We start from the raw sequence: 8,413 nt of genomic DNA, 5'->3' as shown, positions 1-8,413 counted from the left end.
TGTTGGACAACCCCGGGGTTCGAACCCAGGACCGTTTTGCTGTGACGCAACCGTGCTAACCTCTGCGCCACCGTGCCGCCCCAGAAGTGCCCTAGTTACATGCAATCATAGAAAGCACTTCAAGAGGGAGCATTCCTTCATCAAAAACACCTGAAAATAAAAGCACTGTCTGGAAATGCAGATCAGCAAGGAGATGGCTGTGGAAAGTGAAGGCGTTGTCATGCTCTTAATTTGTCCTTTTAACGCTTTTCATTTCCTGTTTTGGTTTATCCGTTTCATAGCAGTCCTACATTTTGTGTGATTTTGCGGCAATCCATCACCAAAACACACACCTGACACTTTGAACATACCGACCCAAGTGGAAAACACGAGGCGTAGCTCGCCAAAAATATGAAAGATGTGGCGTTGTTGTGTTCGTCAAGTTCATATGAGCTACAAGAATTTGTTCAGAATTGACAGATTTGTTTGTCAGCTTTGACTGAAGAGGCTTCCATGCACGCCATGTCCTCTTGTTCACCTCTGCGGTCCCAGGAAGTTTTGCATAGCCAGCAGGGAACGAAAGATGGATAGATAGCCAGATAAATATAGAGAGAGAGAGAGAGAGAGAGAGAGAGAGAGAGAGAGAGAGAGAGAGAGAGAGAGAGAGAGAGAGAGAGAGAGAGAGAGAGAGAGAGAGAGAGAGAGAGAGAGAGAGAGAGAGAGAGAGAGAGAGAGAGAGAGAGAGAGAGAGAGAAGCTCTGGTGTGCATGCAATATGGAATGAAATATAGCAAATGGCTTGCAACCAGAGAACCAAATCCCTTTGGGGCTTGGAGGAGAATATAACGACTTGGTATTGAATCAACTGACGTAACAACCTCATTCAGTCAGTCAAATCAATAGCTCTTATTTCACCGTCATGTGGCGGGAATGTTTTCTTCTTTTTCTTTGTTTCAATCTCTTGATTCCTCTCTCTCTCTCTCCCTCTCTTTCTCTCTAGCTCTCTTTCTCTCTCTCGATGTAAAAATAAGCTACTATTAGCATTTCATTCGTACACAAAGCTGTTTTATTCTACCACCAGTTATTCTATAGCCAGACGCTCTCAGCAAATTGCTGCTGCATGCGAGGGCCTGTTTAAACAAGAACCATAGAGTTGATACCTAGAGACAGTGAAAACAGCTCCAATAACACACGTGCCCATGTGTTATAACACACACGCACACACACGCACGCACACACACACACACACACACACACACACACACACACACACACACACACACAGGGAGACACTACACTTTTCCATATACAGTAATTACGCTGTAGCCTGTGGTAAGGCATGCCTCCTGTGTGAGAAAGCGAGAAAAAATAAAAGCATAATTCTGCACATTCCCTTAGCTATACTCCGACACTGCTGTGTTTTTCCCTTTGACATACTAATCACCCTGGTCAACAAACATTATGACCAAGTCATTGTTATGACGGCAGTATTACAGTGCTATTAGCGGTTGTCTGAAAGTCCGTCCTTACTGTAATTGGTGGCTTGAGCCCAACCTTTCCTGCTACTCTGACTCAGGGGTTTTCACTTCCACTTCAATAAAGCAGCAATAATAGTTGTGGGCCTTGGCGTGTGTTGCTGGCGGTGAGAGACTTCCTGTAGTCTCACACGCCATAAAAAGTTCCATGCTAGAAAAGGTTGGTTTATTGTTCACACATGCTCACCGTGGGAGTCCAAAAGAAAAAGAAGAAGAAGAAAAAGACTGTTTTGGGTTCACGAGAAGGTCGAAATCAAAGATTTGCTGAATAAAAGCCCCGTGGATGTTGAGAAGTAATTTATCCATTTGAACCACAATTAAAACTTGTTTTAAAGGCCAGAGAGCTATACCTTGACAGCTGCCTCTTATTTTGTCAGTGAAACGTTTGACAATATTAAAAAGCGCCAACGCCGTAAACCAGATGGCGCCGAACAGCACGGCTGCAGTCTTGCCAGCTCCTCGCCAATTTCTTAGATTCCTAAGTACCTTTATACGTACAATATTTACCACTTGTGTGTTGAACCAGCAAAACAAGCATTTCATTATGAGAATAAGTGTAAACTTGCTTTCATCTATGATAGATAAACTTCAATTTGAATCGAATGAAGCACCCCAGCGCATCAGTCTGCAATAGTACACGTGTGTCTGTGCGTGTGGACGTGCATGCGTGTGCGCGTGCATGTTTGTGTGTGAGTGTGTGCGCGCACATGTGTGAGACACAAATAAATAAGTGGATGGTTGGGATTTTTTTTTTGCAGACACACCTGGCAGCGAGACAGAAAAATTGCATACAAATCATTGGGCGTAATGTTTTCAGGGGTGTGCAGCACCAACGTAAATATGCTGGATATATATCTGTGTAAGTAAGGGAAACTTGCCCCCCCCCAGTTTAGGTGTCATATGTATGCAGGTTCGAAAAAACAACAGAATTCCCTGATGCGCACCGCCTCACGTTTGAGATGAGAGAGAGAAAGCTATCAAGAACAAAGTAGACTTGAGCCCAGTATCGTCAATCACATATACGTATATAGCCATAGAAATTGACAACAACCAAAAAAAGCCCATGAGATCATCATACCTGAGATCTTAGACCGTTTGCCTGTTACCACACTGTTGACAAATCATCTAAGAGCAGCGAGGGAAGTCATCACCTAATATGGCTGCTCTCCACCCCACCTCTTGTTTGCCTATGGAATGCATTCCACTGAGGTGAAAAGGCCCCAGTCGTTCTACCCATAGTATGTGGAAGAGAGAAGGAAGATGCATGAGATCAATTAATCTCATCTACAAGCAGTCTTTCCAACAGTGGGAGGTCTGGCAATAGCAATGGCAGGCACATCTTTGCTTAACGTCTGCTGACTGAGTTAGAAAGCTCCTAAAATCGCCATAATTTCCTCATGTAAGCAGTTGCTGTGTTTGGGGGTGTTCGAAACCATTAATGCTGATGGATAGTGCTCGGCTTCTGGTCCGGGTTGTGGATCATTTGAGTCACTGTGTAAATGCGGTAACTCTATATCTTGGATTCCCTTTATATCTACGTCACACGACATATGGTCCATGTAAGAGTACCACGCCGTGCCATGTTCACAAAACCTTTAAAGGAAAAACAAAACAGTTTGGACCACACACACACACACACACACACACACACACACACACACACACACACACACACACACACACACACACACACACACACACACACACACACATCAAAAGTTGCCAACTTTACCAACATTCATATCGGTGCTTTAAACTCATTCAACTATTTATTATGAAATAAAGTTTAGATGCAGTCTGTCGTCAATCTGCATGAGTGTGACAGCTTGTGATACACGTCTGCCTTAGTTTCCCAGCATCCGCTATCAGACAGTCTCGTCTCTGCTACGTCACACCTGGTGATCGGCATTTCATTTGAATTACACACCATGTACCACCTTGTCTTGTCATTTTGTCACCGGCCATCCCCGTCTCCCTTTACACTTCGGTTTTCTGGCTGCTGGGGCATGTTGGCACCAGTATGTTACGTACATCATGAATCAAACATGAAACGTTATTAGGCAATGCCATTTCCCCCATCACAAATATTAACAATAATAATTTATCTCCATGATACAAGAATTAAGCAATAATACTGCGCAAAAAAGTATGGGTAAGGCCAAATGCAGGGAAGGACTCGCACCCTTCCTTGATGTATTTGGCTCAAGTCCATCATTTCACTGCATGTAGATTTATAGCTGTCCTGTGTCCATGCTGATGCAGGCAAGTCAAAGCTACACAAAACATCAGCAGATCAATCATGTGTTGGCATTGTCCTTATATCATTATGTTAAAATTAATCTTATCGACCAAAAACAGTTAATTAAAGTGGGCGTGATGAATAACAGCCTGGGCAAGACTTACTCAACTCATTGACAGAACTCCTGGGTGTCTGTGACACACCTTTCTTGTGTGTCACTTCAGAGGTGTCCATGGAAAAAGAGTCAACATTTCGTTGCAAAGGTATTGCAGGAATTTCCACTTGAGGGGTGTCAGGAGCATTCCTGAGCATAGTGAGACATTAGGTATGTTGAGATATGACACCAGTGTATTTGTATGACTATGCGTTACTGTGTACTATTATTTTGTTTACGACTTTGTTTGTCCCCAAGTGGGCGGTGTTGCGCTTGCATGAGCGATTGATTACGTCACTAAGACGCTGTTCATTTTCTTCTTCTCCCAAAACGACCGAATAAACGAAGGCTGCATTTTTTCCCTCCAGCAGAAGTTCGGTAGTCAGTACGATTCTTTATAACGGTTTAATAATCCACTTCATCTGCGCAGAGATAGACATAAAGTATTAGTCTAGTCTTCTAACAAGGTAAACGGGAAGGTAAAGAGAAAAATAAGTTTTGACTGCATATTTTTAAATGAGTAATTGGTGTTACGGAGGGGTTTTCCGACACCACGCGACGGCGGTACCGCCGCGCTCTCAAACCCAATCACGCCCAACGGCTCGCGCCGCGCCACGACGGCGTTTTAGTGGCGTCGAGTAAAGCGCACGCGCAGCACAGCCAGTGACGCATACTCGTGCGGCCAATAGAAACGAGACAGCCGGCCAAGCGCTGAAGGCAAAATGGAGGAAAATTTAATCTATTTGTAGCCGGGTGGTAAATCTGTTAAATATGTTAAATGATTTTCCACTTAAATTTAGTATAGTTTAACTGTTAATATATGTAATTGTTACACTGTCAAGCCATGTAAAATGTCATTTGATGTATTTAAATTGTGAGGCAGATTGTGAGTGTATTTTTATAGTTTTGGTTGTCATTGCATGTTTTGACCAGTAAGTGGCAGTGGCGGACTTTTATTGTAACTCCGTGCAAGTTATCCAAGTGCATCTTGGGTATTCTTTCTTTTTTTTCTTGTGTGGAGCGCCTGAAGATTGCGGTGTGACAGTGCTCTGACTCCGTAGTAAGTAAGGGTAAATATCTTGTGAAATATACCTGTAACATTATTCCAAACAATATTGTATGTCGGTAATTTGACAAGATGGTTTGATTTAGACGCTACTGGAGTTGATGTTCGGTGAGTTTGGGCGCGAGCCGTCGACCGCTGTTCGCCATTGCAGGCATGACAAGGTAATGTTGGCGTGAATAAAGCCACACCATGCCATTGTATTTGGGATGTAAAGGTTTTATATGCATTTTAATTCTGTTTAAAGGTAACTGACAGAGTGAGAAGTTGCGCGATCTTCAGGAAGTTCCACATGTCTTTGTTAAACCCTGTTTAACGTACATAGTCCACTGCCGTATTTTGCACCGTATTTTGTATTTATTATTTCCCTTTTTTTAAAATCTTTTCTGTTAAACTTGCCACATCTGTGAACATTTATGATCTGTTTGCTCGAAAGACACAGGAATGTATGCACTCAGTAAAACGATCTGCATTCGAAGGTTCAAACAATAAAATTAAAGCTACAAGAACCCCGGAAGTAATTGTGTCCTGTGTGGTATCTAATTCCACGGGCTACATAATTTTGGTACCAGGAGTGGGGTGTAGCTAAAACTTTTTTTTTAAATTGGCAACAGAGTGGTTTATTTTTACTTAAAAAAAAAAAATACGGCAGTGGTGAAGATTGCTGGTGACGTCCGTTGGTGTTGAGTCTGAAGCCATCCTGCTGTGGAGGTGGTGACCAGCGAGAGACGACGTGAGGGCATCTAAGAGGTTCTGGTGCTTCCTGTTTCACACGACTCAGCCGTACCAGCGTAGAGGACTCCAGCGCTAACTTCAGCTACAAAGACCAAGATCCAGCAAGGCTCCAAGTTAAAGACTGTCCTTGTAGTATCCTTGAACCAGGTTTTGAACTAAATATCCTCATTTATACTGGACTGAGTAAAGATTAATATATCATTATGTCTAGTGATTCTGGTGATGAAGGGAGTTCACGTAATGATAATGGCCACACCTCAGGTGGCATAATGGGTATAGGTGAAGGTGCTACAAAAGAAATGCAGACCACCATGCAAGAGCTTGCCAGACTGCGAGATGAGCTCACCAGGTTAAATGGTGAAGCAAGGGCTCAGAGAGCAAGTGATAACAGTGCACCCACACGTTCATACATCTACGTTCCAAGAGAACGCCAGATCCAAGCATTTAGTGGGGAGTGTGGTACAGACAGGAGATCTGTCGAAGAGTTTATTGAAGAGGTTGAAAGGGTTTTAAGATACAGAGAGCAAACAACAGGAGAACAATGTGACTATATACTATCTCTATTGCGTGGCCCTGCATTGGAAGAGGTGCGACTATGCATGAGGGGTCAGTCAGTGGGGCCCAGTGATTTATACTCTTACCTGAGCAATGCATTTGGGGAAAAGCGCAGTTCAACACAGCTTTTGCAGACCTTTTACAACCGTAACCAAACTGATGGAGAAGACCTCCGTGACTACTCCCATGCACTATCCCAGATTTTGAGCTCTGTAGTGAAACAGTCCACAGATGTAATACCTAATGAGAAAACTGTGCTCAGAGACCGGTTTATTGAGGGTTTAAGAGAAGCAGCACTCAGGCGTGAACTCAGGAAAATGGTTAGGGACAAACCAGAGAGCAGTCTTCTAGATGTGAGGAACGAGGCCCTCCTGTGGGAGATGGAGGACAGCAGGTCTCATCGTCCCAGGGTCATAAAGAGCAACCAAGTTACATCAGAGGTTCCGGAAACCCAGTGCTCTATTATTAAAACAAACAATGACCAAGGTATTGCATTAAATGATGTTCGGAGAGCAGTAGCCCATCAAGAAAAACAGCTAGCAGAGTTAGGCAAAACACTCGCTGATCTAGCTTTTGCTGTAGGTGAACTGAGTAAGCGCAGCACTCAACAGACATTCCTAGAGCCCAAGCCACGACCTAGACCCCAGCCAAAGTTCACACCAGATGGTCAGCCTATCTGTTTCAAGTGTAGAGGCATAGGTCACATTGCAAGAAAATGCTCACAGGCCAGAGGGGGTCAAGGGGACGCAACACCTAGTTCTTATGTAGTGCAGGAAAACTCGCACCCTCAGTTGTCATGAGCCACACAACTCGAGGGGAGGAAGCTGGCTCACCAAAAGAGACTCCAGACAGAAGCAGGATCTTAGAGCGTGCAGTCGGAGAATGTAAAACTGTTGAGGTGAAACTACGAGGTGTTACAGAGTCCTGCTTACTTGACACTGGTAGCCAGGTCAGTACAATTTCTGAGAGTTTTTTCAGGGAACACCTGTCAGTGAAAGGTGAAGACATTCACCCGGCATTTGAGTGGTTAAAGATCACTGCAGCTAATGGATTAGACATACCCTATATGGGCTATGTGGAGCTTGATGTAGAAGCCATGGGTCTGACTATCCCAGAGCGAGGTTTTCTGATAGTTAAAGATTCTGAACACTCTTCCTCTGTTCCAGGTCTAATAGGGATGAACATTGTCAAAAAATGCAGAGAGCTAGTACACACTGAGTTTGACACCACACTGCAGGAGAGGTTTGACTCAAACTGGAGAGAGGCTTTTAATCATCTTCATGCAGTACATGCAACAGACAGACTCTCTTTCGCTAGGGTAGCTGGTAAGGATGTAGTCCATATACCTGCTTCATCTGCTGCTACAGTTATGGCTAGGGGACTCAGGACCGTGAGTGAGGATGGTTCTTTTTTGTTGCTGGAGTCTGTGGGTGTCCCCGTTCCTGGAGGTTTGGTTGTTGTGCCTACTTTGGTTTCATCGGGCAATCACATTTTTCCAGTCCGAGTCATGAACATGTCTGATGAAGATATCTGGCTAGGGCCACGGACTAGGCTAGGGGTTTTGACTCAGGTAGACTGTGTGAAAAGTGATGAGCTTTGTGAGGTACAGTTCCAGAGAATCTCAGCAGACACTGAACAAGTGAGTATCAGTGAACACCCCGAAACACCGACAGATGTGCAGGAAATTCTCGGCAAGCTCAATTTTTGTGGTAGCCCAGAACAGCAAGCACAGCTGACTTTGTTACTGGAGAAGTACTCTTTTGTGTTTGCAACAGAAGATGAAGATCTAGGCCACACTGACAAAGTACAACATGAGATCCATCTGACAGATGACATACCTGTAACACAGCCATACAGACGAATCCCACCCACACAGTACAGTGAAGTCAGGGAACATATTGGCAAGCTGCTTAAAAAAGGGGTCATTCAAGAAAGCTCTAGTGCTTATGCTTCGCCCATAGTACTAGTGAGAAAGGCAGATGGTAGTCTGAGGCTATGTGTTGATTACAGGAAACTCAACTCAAAGACAAGACGTGATGCATTCCCGCTCCCGAGAATTGATGAGAGTTTTGATGCGCTGAGAGGGGCAAAGTTCTTTTCGACCATAGATCTGGCGAGCGGATACCACCAGGTAGCTATGCATGAGAGAGATCG

The sequence above is a fragment of the Lampris incognitus genome, chromosome 3, assembly GCF_029633865.1.
Source record: "Lampris incognitus isolate fLamInc1 chromosome 3, fLamInc1.hap2, whole genome shotgun sequence".
Classification (NCBI taxonomy): domain Eukaryota; kingdom Metazoa; phylum Chordata; class Actinopteri; order Lampriformes; family Lampridae; genus Lampris; species Lampris incognitus.
This window is presented reverse-complemented; position numbering follows the sequence as displayed.